At 42.9% G+C, this 14179-nt stretch overlaps 1 protein-coding gene across 9 annotated transcripts in view; it reads right to left on the bottom strand.

The window, feature by feature from the left end:
- NTRK2 (neurotrophic receptor tyrosine kinase 2) overlaps positions 1 to 14179 on the bottom strand; it is a 349352-nt gene that overhangs the window by 196552 nt on the left and 138621 nt on the right. The gene's annotated exons all lie outside the window — the stretch shown is intronic.

Raw genomic sequence — 14179 nt, forward strand, 5'->3', positions numbered from 1 at the left:
CCATGCCCAGCTAATTTTTGTATTTTTAGTAGAGACAGGGTTTCACCATGTTGCCCAGGATGGTCTCGATCTCTTGACCTTGTGATCTACCTGCCTTGGCCTCCCAAAGTGCTGGGATTATAGGCGTGAGGCACCAAGCCCAGCCAAGACACACATTTTTAAGGGGCTTCCTCTCTCTCCTCCCTTAGCTATTACTTGCCTGGTCCCACTTTGCTCTGTGCTATTAAGTTTTTTTTCTTTAGTTGGGACACCTCACATTGCCTCTTGATATGAATTCCCGATAGAATTCACTCTGATGACCAGCTGTGTGAACCACTGAAGTGAATGACAATGCAATGGTATTCTTTAAGGATTATAAAGACTAGTGTAAAATAGGAGCTTCCTTTAACGTCTGGCATCACCATCACCATCATTCACCCTGCAGGCAAGCAGTGCATAGGAGGACCTGCCGAACCCCCTTCTGTCGCTTGGAACAAGGCAAATACTTCTGATAGGCTTCAGATACTAACACTTGTTTATTCATTCAACAAACACAAAACTCTTAAGTGCTTTTATGACTAAAAGCCATATGTTACGTCTTTTTCACCTTGATATCCAGAGATTCAAATGTTTATTAAATGAATGAATGGTGATAATAGCTATAGACAATAACTGTATTGTGAATCTACTAGGTACTAGATACATGCATTCTTATTCTCACAATCTATGTGGTAGAAACTAGTATCCCTCTTTTACAGCAAAGAGAACTGAGACTTAGTGAGGTTAGGGGATACGTTCATATCATGGGCCCAACAGGGGTTGTAATTCACATCTGCTTGGCATCTATACCATGTACCTTCCATTGTGCTATCAACTTCCCAGTTCAACTCTGTTCTTTAGGTAGTGGGTTACATGATGGCCTGTAAAAAAGATCTGTCCATCCTAACCTCTGAAACCTGTGACAGCAATCTTACCTGGAAATAAGGGTCTTGCAAATGTTATTAAGGATCTTGGGATGAGATTATCGTGGGTTTAGGGTAGGCTGTAAATCTAATGACAATTTATATAAGAGGAAGAGAGGACACAGACTCAGGGAGAAGAAGGTGAGCTGAAGGCAGAGGCAGTGACTGGAGTGATACAGCTACAAGCCAAAAGACACTGAGAATTGCTCCCAGAAACTAAGAGAGACCCTCGGGTCCTCCAAAAGGAACCAATGATGTCAACATCTCAATTTCAAACTTCTGGACTCCACAATGATGAGAATACATTTGTGTTGTTGTAAACCATCACGTTTGTGGTAACTTGTTATGGCAGCCCCTGGTTCACATCCTGAAGAAGTTCTCTGGAGATGTTTGTTTGTGCTGTCCATGTGGGGTGGGGGCGGGGAATTTAGCTCCATTCAGAATCCTAGAGCTTTACTAATCTCCCCCGCCTCAGAAGCTCCCTATTTCTGATCAAGCCTTTCAGCTATGAGGTCCCACATAGCTTTACTCAGAAACATTCGCACATCTCAACAAAAGCGAACTCAACTGAGAATCACATCTTTTTCATTTGCTTTTGTGAAAGCACAGTGAGCACCTTTGATAAGAGTGGCATGTGTTCTAATGCTTTGGAGCAATGCAGTTTAATGAAGCAACAGCAGACCCAAGCTCCTCTCACCAGATGAACACTATGGCACAATTATTAATATGGGGGTATAGGAAAGAAGGTGCCATTCTGTGTGCAGAATTCTGTGGCACCTTCTAGGAGGGTGGGGCTCAGACTGAGCCTGGGAAGATGTGTAATAATTATGATAATCATTGCAAGGGTCATTGGTACTGTTACTAAGTGCCATGCTGTCTGAGTGACTTTCTAGACATTTTTTCCACTTAATTATCCTAGTCACCCCACCCTTGCTTTATTGAGGACGAATCTGAGACTTGGAGAGTTAAGTGCCAAGTTCAAGGTCACCCAATCAATAAGTTGAGGGCGGTGGGAGAAAGAGGGTCAAACCAAGTGGACTGGGCAGCTTGCAGAAGTGGACCAGAGGTGGTGGGTGGGGAAGGCATGGCTGCAGTGACAATGTCCTGAACTTGGAATGCTCTTTTGAGAAGCTTGGACTTGATCTACTCAGCCATTCAAGTTGCTTAAGGCTCCAACCTGCATCTTGGGAAGATAATGTGGGACTCAGGGGTGGCAGCATGGTGAGAAGGGGAAAGAGAAGACCAGCTTGGCCCTCTCAACTGCAGAGGGCCTGGAGGAGGGGGAAGGGAGCGGGGTACACAAAATGTACCGGTTTGAAAGGTTTGGATGAGGAAGACTTGGCTTGATTTTGGAACCACATTCAAAGGGCTAGGGAGAGGAAAACTGTCCCAGGTAATCCAGGAGTTGGAAGGATGAGCAAACTGTCTACCACAGCAGAAGACACAAGGCAGGTGTGTCTGGGCACACGTAATGGAACTCAGCTAAAAACAACAACAACAATCTGATTCTTTTGCCTCTGGAACCCGCAAAATCCAGAGGTGTTTGGTTAACAGATGGTGCTGTAGCTTCTGCCTATTCTTGTCAAATCTGATAGATTTCCTTCAAGGGAAATTGGTTGGATTTTAGAGGGTGTATCCCCAAATTAAATCCATGAACAGCTTTAAGCTCTCCAAAGAAAACAGCCTGTATACTGTGGCACTGCGATGCAAGATGTAGAAGCTGCTGGCCTATTTCCCCAAAAGGTCTACCTCACCAGCAGAAGAACAAGTGTGTCTCATAGCCCCAGAACTCATCGGGGCACAAAGCACCCAGAAACACTGCCTGCATCTCAGGTACGAAATTACCAAACTTAGCAAGAAAAATTTAGAACAGAGAGCAGCCTCAGCCTCTCTGTGGAGCCCATTTAGGGCTACCTACAAGGTTGGGGGCTCCCGAGCCCCATTCTAGGTCCTGTTGGGCTGCCCACCTCCTCTGAACAGCCATGCCATCCTCTCTCCATGCATTCCTACAGGCAAAGAAGAGCTAGCAGCCCGGGGCCAACACACCAAGTGGCCAGGTTCTAAGATGATCTGAATTCTGCATGCTGACCTCAGTAAGAAGCAGGTGGAAAGGGTGCCAATAAGCACTGGACAGGGAGTCAAAGGAACAGTTTCTGAATTCTGGCTCAGCCTATGGACTTGAGAGAGCCACAGATTGTTGGTGGTGGAGGATGAGGGGTGCCTCAGAACCACTGTTACTGCCATTGTGTGCCCCGCACGTGGCAACATCCAGTACCTGCATCACTTTTCTGGATGACTTCCCTTGAGCTATTGGAGCCCATTTTTGCCTGTTGCAACCCTCAGCTAATGTCTGACAGGTGCACACATTTGAAAGCCCAGCTGCCTAAGCTCAGGGTGGGACAACTCTGAAGGATAACTTAAATGATTGGCTGAAACCACCTCCACAAGACTTTGGCTCAAATAATATTCCTGCTTAGCTCCTCCTCCCTCACTGTCCTGCTTCCCCATTCCTTTCCCAGGAACATCCTTGATAAATTACTTGCACGTGAATCCTCATCTCAGCATCTGCTTCCAGGAAGCAGATGACTTAAGACAAGAATCTAGTCAGGGATATTGTAAAGAAACCACTTCTGAAAGCTACGAGCAGAGTGTCCAGCAGGAGAGTCACAAACGGCAACGTTTGGCATCAACACTTGTTATGTTTGGCTCAAAGAGACTTTAAAAAATATGAAGGGCCTTGCCAACATTTAAAAACTGGAAAATTTCACATAAAACCCCAGATATCCCCTGGTCTTAAAAAATCAGAAGATTTGGGAACCCTGGGCTTTCATTCCTGCACACTGACATGGGTTGGGCTGGTGGCAGCCCTACCCTGAGCATGGGGCATTCCCCTCCAGCCCAGCTACTCATGCCCAGGACTACTCGACCTGTCGTCATTTGAATCAGGAACCTATGGTCTAGCACAAAGAAAGTACTCAATAAAGTTGGTTGAATCTGAATAAGGTCTCGTTTTCCTTGAAAACAATTCAAAGCGAGAGCTGCTGAAGTACAAGGGTAATTGTGTAAGAGGATGTATCACTCTGTACCACTCCGACTCTGTCCTCATGCCTGGCAAGGCATTGATGTCACACTTCCATAAACACTCTTCTGAAAGAATATGAACCAATAACAAGAGCTGCCATGATAGGACATTTGTTTGATGGGGAACACAAAATGAAATGAAATAAAATCACTTATGGTTTTAGTATGTAGGCGAGAAAAACAAAAGCAGGTCTTAGTTTCAGATGTTGTTTTATGTTGCTGTAAATAAAAGGATGGCTACAGCTCAAAAATTACATGTTAAATATTTCAAAATGTTGACTTGCCCAGGCTGTGTACTTTTTTAAAAAATAATAATGATTTTAGTAGAAGCGCTTTTAACCAATGAAACTGGCAGGAGGTCATTTAAGGAAGTGGAGGGTCCTTAAGGACTCAACCCAGATGTTCAGCCAGGAATGTTCAGGGTGCCGGGCAGGTTGGTCATTATGTTTTACAGAGAGATGGCAAGCAGACGTTAACAAGCACATATGTTAACTGGACCTCAGATAAGACAGTGTCTGCAGTTGAGAATGCACCTTGTAGAACTTCAAGGCCAGGGAATATAGTTGACCAAGGGTACCAAAGCGAGGGAATTTATCACCTCATTCACACAGAGGCCAAGCTCCAGAGGCAATAAGTGAGCGTGGTGGAAATACAAAGGCAGGAACATCCTGGGAGACAAGGTAGTCTTCTGATGGCTGATTTAGCTCAAAGACTCCCCAGCAGCCTTGCCAATATTTCCCTAGAGTGAACGGCAGTCGAGGGTGCTTCACCTAAGCCTCCATCCCTCTCTTATTCACCCGCAGTCCTGCTTGCATTGTGGTCTTCTGCTCTTGCACATTCCTGCGCTCAGATACCCTTCCCATTTTCGCACACCCAAGAGTTTCTCCTGATAAAAATCTCTGCAGCTTTAATTCCATCTTGGTGTCTGCTTCTGAGAGGACACATTCTGAACTGGAAAATTCCTGCAGCCCCCATTTGGCAAAATCTGTCTACTCTACCCAATAAAAGCAGGCTCCCAATTTCTGCGTAGTCCCATGAATCCACACGAAAAAGCACTTACAACAGAAATCTAAGATGAGTGGGCTTTGAGGAATTGCGTATGGAGGTAAGAGAAAGAGAAAAAGAAAAAGAAGAAGGCTTCAGGGGGAGGAGGGGGGTCAAGGAAAAAGAAGGTGACAACTTCTTTGTTTTTCATCCACTTGGACAATTTTCTAAGAATATGGGCATGGAGACCCCCTGAAATAGTCTATTCACACCACTAGAAAAAACTCTTTGACACTCTATGCATTACCTATCTTGATCCAGAATTCTAAATGCTAAATTGCTATTTGGAGACGAAATTTATCATCCGTTAGAGGACTGCTGGCCAAGAAGTCCTTTGTGGTGACAATGACAACCACAAGTTATCACTCTCTGTATTCTAAACTTCAATATTTCTAGATTTTCATTTTGTTGAAAGGCAGAAAAAGGAAAGTAAACTGGTTTGTGAAATATGTAAAATGTACCTCATAACCAAGAAAAGAAAGAACACAACAATTCACACACATTCTCTCTCTTTTCTCTCTCTCTCTCTCTCTGTCAATCTCTACTAAGAGGGTTAACTTATAAGGAAACCTTCAGGCTGGTTATTTTATAATTCACAGCAAAATAAAAAAAGGAGACAAAATCAGCAGCATCATTTATAAACCCTGGAAAATGGAAGTTTCCAAGCTGTCATAAATAAGGATGGAAGCATTTGCCAAGTCAGAAATTTTGCCAAGTTTGAAATCCACTCAATCCTTACATCTTGGAGCTCAGAACGGAACACCAACCTTTTGGGATTTGTAATCATTTCTTCTCAGCAAAACTTCTTGCTATTTATAAGGAAGTAAAAACAAAGAGCAAAAAATACAACATGGAAAGTTTTTTAAGAGAAGCTGGGAGTGTTATAGCACATTGAACGCTGAGGAGGTGATGATGGTAAATGGTCTATGTACTGGGATTAGATTCCCATTTAATCAAACAGAGCTGAAAGTATGCGGTGTTCCTATTCCATAGGGGTGTGTGTGTGTGTGTGTGTGTGTGTCTGTGTGTACGAATTCTTGTGTCCTTTCCTTGCTTGAGCCTCTAGCTCTCCCTCTTGTGCACACACACACATAAATACAAAATCTAAGTACATTCCACCCAACCAATTTGAAATTTTAAAATGTGGAAATTAAAGAAAGGACAAAGTATATTTACGGCTTTTGTCTTGAGTAAAAAGAGAACTGGAAGAAAAGAGAAGAAAATGATTTTTTAAAAAAGATAAAAGGGAAAGTAAATAAAACAGTTTACAAGGAAAGGGATACTTTATGCATTTAGACGAAGTCAGGAATAATTACAGCCACTGAAATGAAGAGCAGAGGTCTGTTAGCTAGCTTAGAACTTGCAGCCTAGAGACACCCAAGGGACAAAGGAAAATTACTGGCCTCAGAGAAACAATGCCAGAAGCAGGGATTTCACAGGCAGACAAATCTGATGCTTGTGCCCTTGGACAGGTCATTTAACTTTCTAAGCCATCATTCTCTCATATGCAAATTATGGGCAGTAATAATATCAACATTATAGACATTACCATTAGACCGATAAGGTGAAAGATAGCGTTTGCTTGGTTTGTGGAGGTACCTCCCAGTGCCTAGCCCACTGGCTAATGTATACACTTGATCTTTGAACAATACAGGTTGGAACTGCTTAGGTCCACTTATACACAAATTTTTTTCAATTAATATATTGGAATTTTTTTGTAGATCTGAAATAATTTGAAAAAATTAATAGATAAGCCTTGTAACCTAGAAATATTGAAAAAATTAACAAAAAGTTAAACATGGCATGAATGCATAAAATATATGCAGGTACTAGTCTGTGTATTAACCAACTATTTATGGAATTTGTAAGCCTTCTGGTCCAAAGTAAGCTATTGGCCGGGTGCAGTGGCTCATGCCTGTAATCCCAGCACTTTGGGAGGCTGGGGCAGGCAGATTACTTGAGGTTGGGAGTTCAAGACCAGCCTGGCCAATATGGTGAAACTCCATCTCTACTAAAAATACAAAAATTAGCCAGGTGTGGTAGTGCATGCCTGTAGTCCCAGCTAAGAGGAAGGGTGAAGCAAAAAAATCGCTTAAACCCAGGAGGCGGAGTTTGCAATGAGCCAAGATCGCACCACTGCACTCCAGCCTGGGCAACAGAGCGAGACTCGGTCTGGAAAAAAAAAAAAAAAAAAAAAAGTTAGCTATTAGTATGTAAGTTTTGGGGCAGTCAAAAATTATACTCATATTTTCAACTGTGCAGGGGATTGGTGCCCCTAATCCCCACATTGTTAAAGGGTCAACTATAATTGACAATAAATATTTACTGGAGTTGGAAGAGATTTGATAGAAGATAAAATGAGATCATATATTAAAGAATATAACATATGTCTCAGGGTTTCGTCAAAAGAAAATAACTCACCCCATATGGTTCAAATGAAGAGATATATTGTAGGGCCACAGAGAGATATGGGTGGGGTAAAGAAACAAACAGGAAATAGGCACTCAGAGACTGACAAGCGTGGGAAGCCCTTACCACCTCTAGGGACGGAGGTTCAGGAGGGGAGAATAGCTTTGCTGGATCCCAGCGAGAGCTGGAGCCACAGAGGAGGCGCCATTCTGCAGGACTCTAGATAGAGAGGGCTGAGCCTGTTTAAGGCTGGCTCCTCAGCAGGCGGAACACAGCAGACATACCCTGAATGCCTCCTCTACCTGAGACCTGCCAGTGCTCCCCACTGGTCAGACATCTTGAGAAGCCAGCACGAGACCTGCATGTAATTAGATGTGGCATTCAATTCAACAGCATGGAGTGCAGGGTGATGGAGAGGTAATCAATCAACCTTCCCAAAGGCCAGGAGCCTGGAATAAATGCAAAGAGGAAAATCTGCCTTGAGATCAGTTTTTGAAAAGCCTGGAAGCACCCTCAGAGGCTGTGTCCTAGTTCATGTGAAAACCTAGAACTCCCCACAGAAGGTAAAACAGTGCTGGCGACTCTGTACTTCCTACCTGGACTCAAGGGGCTTGAGGTGAAATTGCATGAATTTACCTGAGGCTGAATTAAAATCCTTAAAGCAAACAGCTGTGGCCTATGTTTTTATTTAATAATTCAGCAAGACTGATTACAGCATGATAAGAATTATTAAAAAGAGAAGAAAGTATGGTAAATAAACACAAAAGAGGTTTCTCCTTTCCTCCTTGGCAACAGGATGGAAATTTTAAAAGAGAGAGAGAGGGAACTTACTGTTTATTAATTTATGGTCAGGCGGAGCTTTTAATTCAGTAAACACAGGCTCCAGGGTCTTGTAGCGAGTGAGATGGGACCTGACCAAGTGACTGGGAAATTAGAATGTGCCCTTGGCAGTCTCTCTCAATCACTGGCTGCCAGACGGGACATTCGAGGACAGGCGCATCGATGTGACCAAGCTGCTCCAACGCTGCTCTGCCTCTGGGTGTTTGAAAGGCAAGGAACAGTGCAGGCATTTTTCACCACCTTGTTCTGATGTCTGGATCCTGTTCATGGAGGTGGCAGGATGTGTCCTCAATACCCTTTCCCACCAGGCCCTTTCCACTCGCCAGGAGGTTTCCCTCAAGATCACTCATCGGAGAGCAGGGACTACTCCAAAAGAATGGGAAGTACTAAAGTTTGAGAGTGATGAGAAAATTCACCCGAAGGCAATCAAAACCAGCAAACCCATCTTTGGTTACAATGGACAAAGCAAACATGCTCTGGTGTTTTCATTAACTAATTAGCACTGAATACAGGCTCGATGCAACTTCTCTTTTTCATAAGGTAAAATTTAAAAAGCATGTGCCAGTTTCACTACTGTGCCACATACTTGCAAGTCAAGATCTGCAAAGGATTTGCTCATGGCACAAATACCTGAGGACTCGCTGGGATCAAGGGGTGCCTCTCCAGTGACTTAGGTTAACCTTAAAATTCTACTTTGCCACAACAATAACACAACTGCCAGTGCTAGTAGGAGTGGCCACCAGGCACTTGCATGACCCTAAGACTTATCACCATCTTTCAAATTGTGCCCTAGGGACCTGGCTGACCTCACGCTAGCCCCAGCCCAGTTCAAGAGTCCAGTTCACATAGGGAGCACCAGCTTCACAGCCAGCCTCCCTGAACTCAAATCCCGGTGTTAACTTGTTAGCTAGGTAACCTGAAGCAAGTCCCTCACTGGCCCCATTCCTCAGTTTCCTAATCTTAAAATATAGGCAAAATTAGCTTTGGCCTCATAAGGTTGCTGGGAGGATCATGAAGCACTTGGGTGTGAAGTCAATACCTGCTACTTATCACTATCTCTTAGGTCCTGTGGTAGAGCTCACTAAAGGATGTGTTAGGAAAGGTGCTGGCAACAGTAAAATTGCCCTAAATTAAGTGCTAGAAAAACATCAGTGCCACTGATTTAAAGTGATTTAATGATAAGAAAAAAGCGTAAATTATGAAGTTCTTTTAAGAACATGAAATTTATGACTTCAAACATGAAGTCGTTCCAGCTAAGACAATCATGTGTGGCCTCCCGGAGCTATTACCAGAAATGACTTCAGGAAGGAAAAGAATAATCTAGTTATTCATAACTTATTGCCTGTGAATACTTGTTTCTAAGGCTTGAAGGAACTTGAAACTGTCTTTCCTTTGAAACAATCTTTTGGCCAAGTTGTTATTTACATTCTTAGCCAAAGGTTTTTAAACAGATAATTCAAAAATTAAAGTTAATGCAGTCTCTGTTGACATTATAAAAAGAAATCTGTATTCAGTGTAAGATATTCAATGTTGTTTCTCCAAGAATTCGCAAATGACAGACCATCATTCAGACTCATGGAACTATTATGATACTGGCCAAATAAACCAGATCCTTTTATTTCATCAAAATCACACCTGAGGCAGAATCATTGTATGAGAATTGGCTGCATAGAGAGAAGAATTCAAGAGGAGAATCCTAATAACTCCTGAAACAATTCCACAGTGGCCTTCACAGCTTGGGCCACACCCAAGATGGCCCAGTGAGTGAAGTTTCCTTTCATTTGGGTTCCATTATTTGCAACCACCAATCTGCTTATGACCAAGACCTGTAAGTGGGTTTGTAATTCGTGGACATTTACTGAGGTACACCCAATGACCCGCCAATCAGAGCTCCTTTGAAATATTAGTTATTAGCAATACCGAGTGTCCCACTTGCCAGGCAGTAAGCTGAGGGCTTTATCCGAGCCATCTCATTTAACTCTTATAAGAGTCCAGTGAGGTAAATGTTGTACTCTTCTTATTACCATCATCTCATTCTGCAGAGAAAGAAATTGAAGCATGGAGCAGTGAAAGAGCTTTCCATGATTATCTCATTTGTGGGCATAGCGGGGATTCAAACCTGCATAGCCTGCAACAAGTGCGTGCCACTCCAAATTATCATGTGGCCTTCTGATGTTAGATGTAACCTGTTCTCAGTTCAACAAATAAAGAAGTCTGGGGCCGGGCGTGGTGGCTCATGCCTGTAATCCCAGCACTTTGGGACGCCGAGGCAGGTGGATCACCTGAGATCAGGAGTTCGAGACCAGCCTGACCAACATGGAGAAACCCTTCTCTACTAAAAAAAGAAAGACAAAATTAGCCAGGCGTGGTGGCTCATGCCTGTAATCCCAGCTATTCAGGAGGCTGAGGCAGGAGAATCGCTTGAACCCGGGAGGCGGAAGTTGCAGTAAGCCAAGATTGCGCCATTGTTGTCCAGCCTGGGCAACAAGAGCAAAACTCTGTCTCAAAAAAAAAAAAAAAAAAGAGAGAGAGAGAGAGAGAGAAGGGAGTTTGGAAAAAGCACAAGTCACTAATACTGAACACTGGGCTTTTAGAAGAGGGCTAGTATACTTGGCTTGATAAAGCATTAGCTTATAATGGATTAGTTTTTCCAATCCCCAAGTCCAGTTTAGAGCGAAACCCCTTCAGTGTTAACAGAAGGGGACAGCAGGCTCAAATGAATCAGAGCCTGCAGTCTTACAAAACTTCCTGTTTTCAAAGGGAAAAATGGGGCAGGAACCATGCAGCTGAGCTGAGGATGGAGACAAAAGGGACATGGAGTGTAGGCACCATGCTAACAGTGAGGGTCTCATGGTATCTTTCCTCTACATCCACCATGTTCCCCTCTCTCTCCTTTCAACTACAAGTCATTATGTTTCTATGTCCACAAAGTCATTTAGAATAGAGAAACAGAGCATTGAGTATACCCTCTTGTTGTGACCTGAATCATTTCAAGTTTTTAAAATACCAAAGGGCTTTGCTATAGAATTTGAGGTTTTTAAAAAATTCCCATAAGCTTTTTTTTCTTAAAGTATTGCCTTTTAGCCAACGAAAATATTTCTGATGCAAGAATCAGTCAACAATAAACAGACAATTCATATTGACAGGAATTTTAAAAGTTCTTTTGGGGATAATTTATTACAGAATCTGAAATGTTTGGGACTCCCCTGAAACTCTCAGTGACATTTCTCACACAATTTCTTTTAACATCTTCAGTTCTGAACACAACCAAGGGCACTCAGGCGACAGCACACACTTGAAGAAGTGTGAGGAAGTACACAAGGTCTACAGAGAATGCAAGACACATGGAGATGAATTATCAAACTTTATTGGCTTGTTAAAAATGATTGAATTCAGCAAGTACATTTATGATCTATCCACATTGTTAAAACAGCACTAAAAATAATTTTTTTTAAAAAAAGATTATCCATTATTTACAGAAAACGTGGGAAAAATGACTTTTAAACCTGGAACATTATAGGAAAAAAAAACAGGGAATGAGAATGATCCACAAACTGCTTCTGGATTATAGCAAATGGTTGAGCGTGAAGTGGGTGAAACTCAAGGATTGATCTTTCTTAGGAATCTCTTTTTACTTTGTATTTGTTTATACTCAATTCACAAATGGACCGTCTTACAATAAAGGTGGTTAAAAAAAAAATCTCTGTTCTTTTATTTGCTTTTCACATATTTTTTTTCCCCATAAAAACTAACTGCAGCCATAGTCAGTAGTTTGGGGTGGGGATTGGTTCAACACAATCTGGGTGTTCATTCATGGCCATGCCAAGGCTACACTGCAATACTAGCCTGAATTAAACTTAGAGTTACTTCACCATCAAAATCAGGTGGCTGGGAGGTTCCTTTGTCTCTGAAGACCAAAACTTGAACATGAACTGACTTTAGTGGGAAATTTGCTTCTGCGACAGCCATTTTTATGGAACTTTCCTGGGCTGGGAGTTCTATCAACCAAATTTAGTCCGGCAGCACCCAGCAGCAAATTCAATTCCTGGTCTGCCCAAAAGAGTCCTTAATCTTCCTATATGCCTTTAGATGAACCTGGCATAGTACGCAGGTACTACAGGCATGTGAGCATGGCAGAACACACTTAATAGAGTGGTTACTTCTGTGCTAATTTCCTTGGAGTCAAGTCAGCTAAGCTGCACAACTCCAGGGGCTCCAAGGACACAGACTAGATGTGACTGGCCCTGCCCACGTGGCTGGATGCACCCTGAAAGACGCTATACTATATGGAATTGCTTGTCCTCAGTCCAGCTTTCCCTTTGTATCTAGAGTCTAGACGTCAAAACAAGATGAAATGAACTTCTAGTGCAGTGAGAAGTTCTAGACAGCTAGCACCAAAACAGGTGGAGGTGTTTGTAAATCACACAAAGGAAGAAAGCACAGGTCCTGTGTAGTATCTTGATTCCATTTTGAATAAAGTGTTGTGTGTGTTCTAATTCTGCAAAACAACCAATGAAACAAAAATAAATTCTCACTTGGTCATGGAGTCAATATAGAATACTAGGGAGAGAGAGGGGAAAAAGTCAGGTGGTCTAAAGGAATAAAGAGAAAAGAAAAGAGACAAAGCAGGCTTCCCTCCATTATGCTCTCTCTCGCACCTGGCGTGAACTTGGTCTCCTGTCTGGAGCTCCTAGAGCTATTTACTCCACACACCGCTGAATAGGTGTCGTCTCTGCTCCGTCTGAGGAGACCCTCCAAGCCTCAGCCATTCTGGGTCTAATCCGGGATTACTTGGAGAGTGAGAAGTCAAAAGCAAACTCCTGTGTTCTGTGTTGCTGGGTGGGGCTGGGATAGTTTAGTTCTTGTCCTTGCTACATATTTCTAGAAAGAAAACCTAGTGGGTCAGAAATGAAATTAGTCCCTGCTGGGAGACTGGGAGTGAAAACCCCTGAATCAATTCACTCCTTTGTGTGGTGGGATTTTTTTTTCCTGTTGTGAGATGAATCTTTCTTAGCCTCAGACTGTTCATACTTTTGTCATCACAGACGGTGTGTCATGTGATGATAATGGACGCATTTCTCAGTCTAGCTCAGCAGTTTGAGAGGGTTTCTGGAGGCCCCCATTGAGCCATGAGTAAATATAATAGGACACTGAACCTGGACCACATCAAGGGCAACCATGAAAGTGGGACATATACTTTCCCAACTAAACCTGGCAGCATCTGACTGGGCCAAGAGACGTGAGCACTGCTGAAAAGAAATTTGTGTCAGACATAACAGGAGGAAGGATTTGCTAAGACGTCTCTGGCTACACGGGCGTAGGACCAAATAGGGAATGGATTGAGGGGAGACATTGGGGCAGAATTCCAGGCAAGGGGAGACAGCTGAGGGCTACAATGAGGTAGGAATCATAGGAGAGGAGCAAAGGTAATTGACATGTTCCTGATAACTGGGTTGTTAAACTCAGTTTCTTAGCTTGTGGTAACAAAGCCCTCAATGGCAATGTCAGAAAGAAAGAAAAATAAATTTGCAAAGGAAAGACAGAAGGATACAGTGAAAGAACAATGATCATGTTTTAAGATTAAAGTAACAAACTGGCAGTCCACAGACTTTTGTTGGCTTACAAAATGTTTTAAAAATAACTGAGCCAACTTTTTAACAATAGGGACATTTCACACAAAATCCAGGTTTCATGTTTCTGCTAAAAAAAAAAAAATCACAAGATTTGGAAACCTGGGCTCCCATTCCGTGGCGCACAGTTGGCTACAGCTAGGAACAGTGGCCCCTCTGGAAGGGCAGGCATCGGCTCACCCAGACCATTCTGTTCATTTAGGAGACCTGACTGGCACAAGTGCCAGAACCTTC

The sequence above is a fragment of the Cebus imitator genome, unplaced genomic scaffold (assembly GCF_001604975.1).
Source record: "Cebus imitator isolate Cc_AM_T3 unplaced genomic scaffold, Cebus_imitator-1.0 Scaffold394, whole genome shotgun sequence".
NCBI classification, from domain to species: Eukaryota; Metazoa; Chordata; class Mammalia; order Primates; family Cebidae; genus Cebus; species Cebus imitator.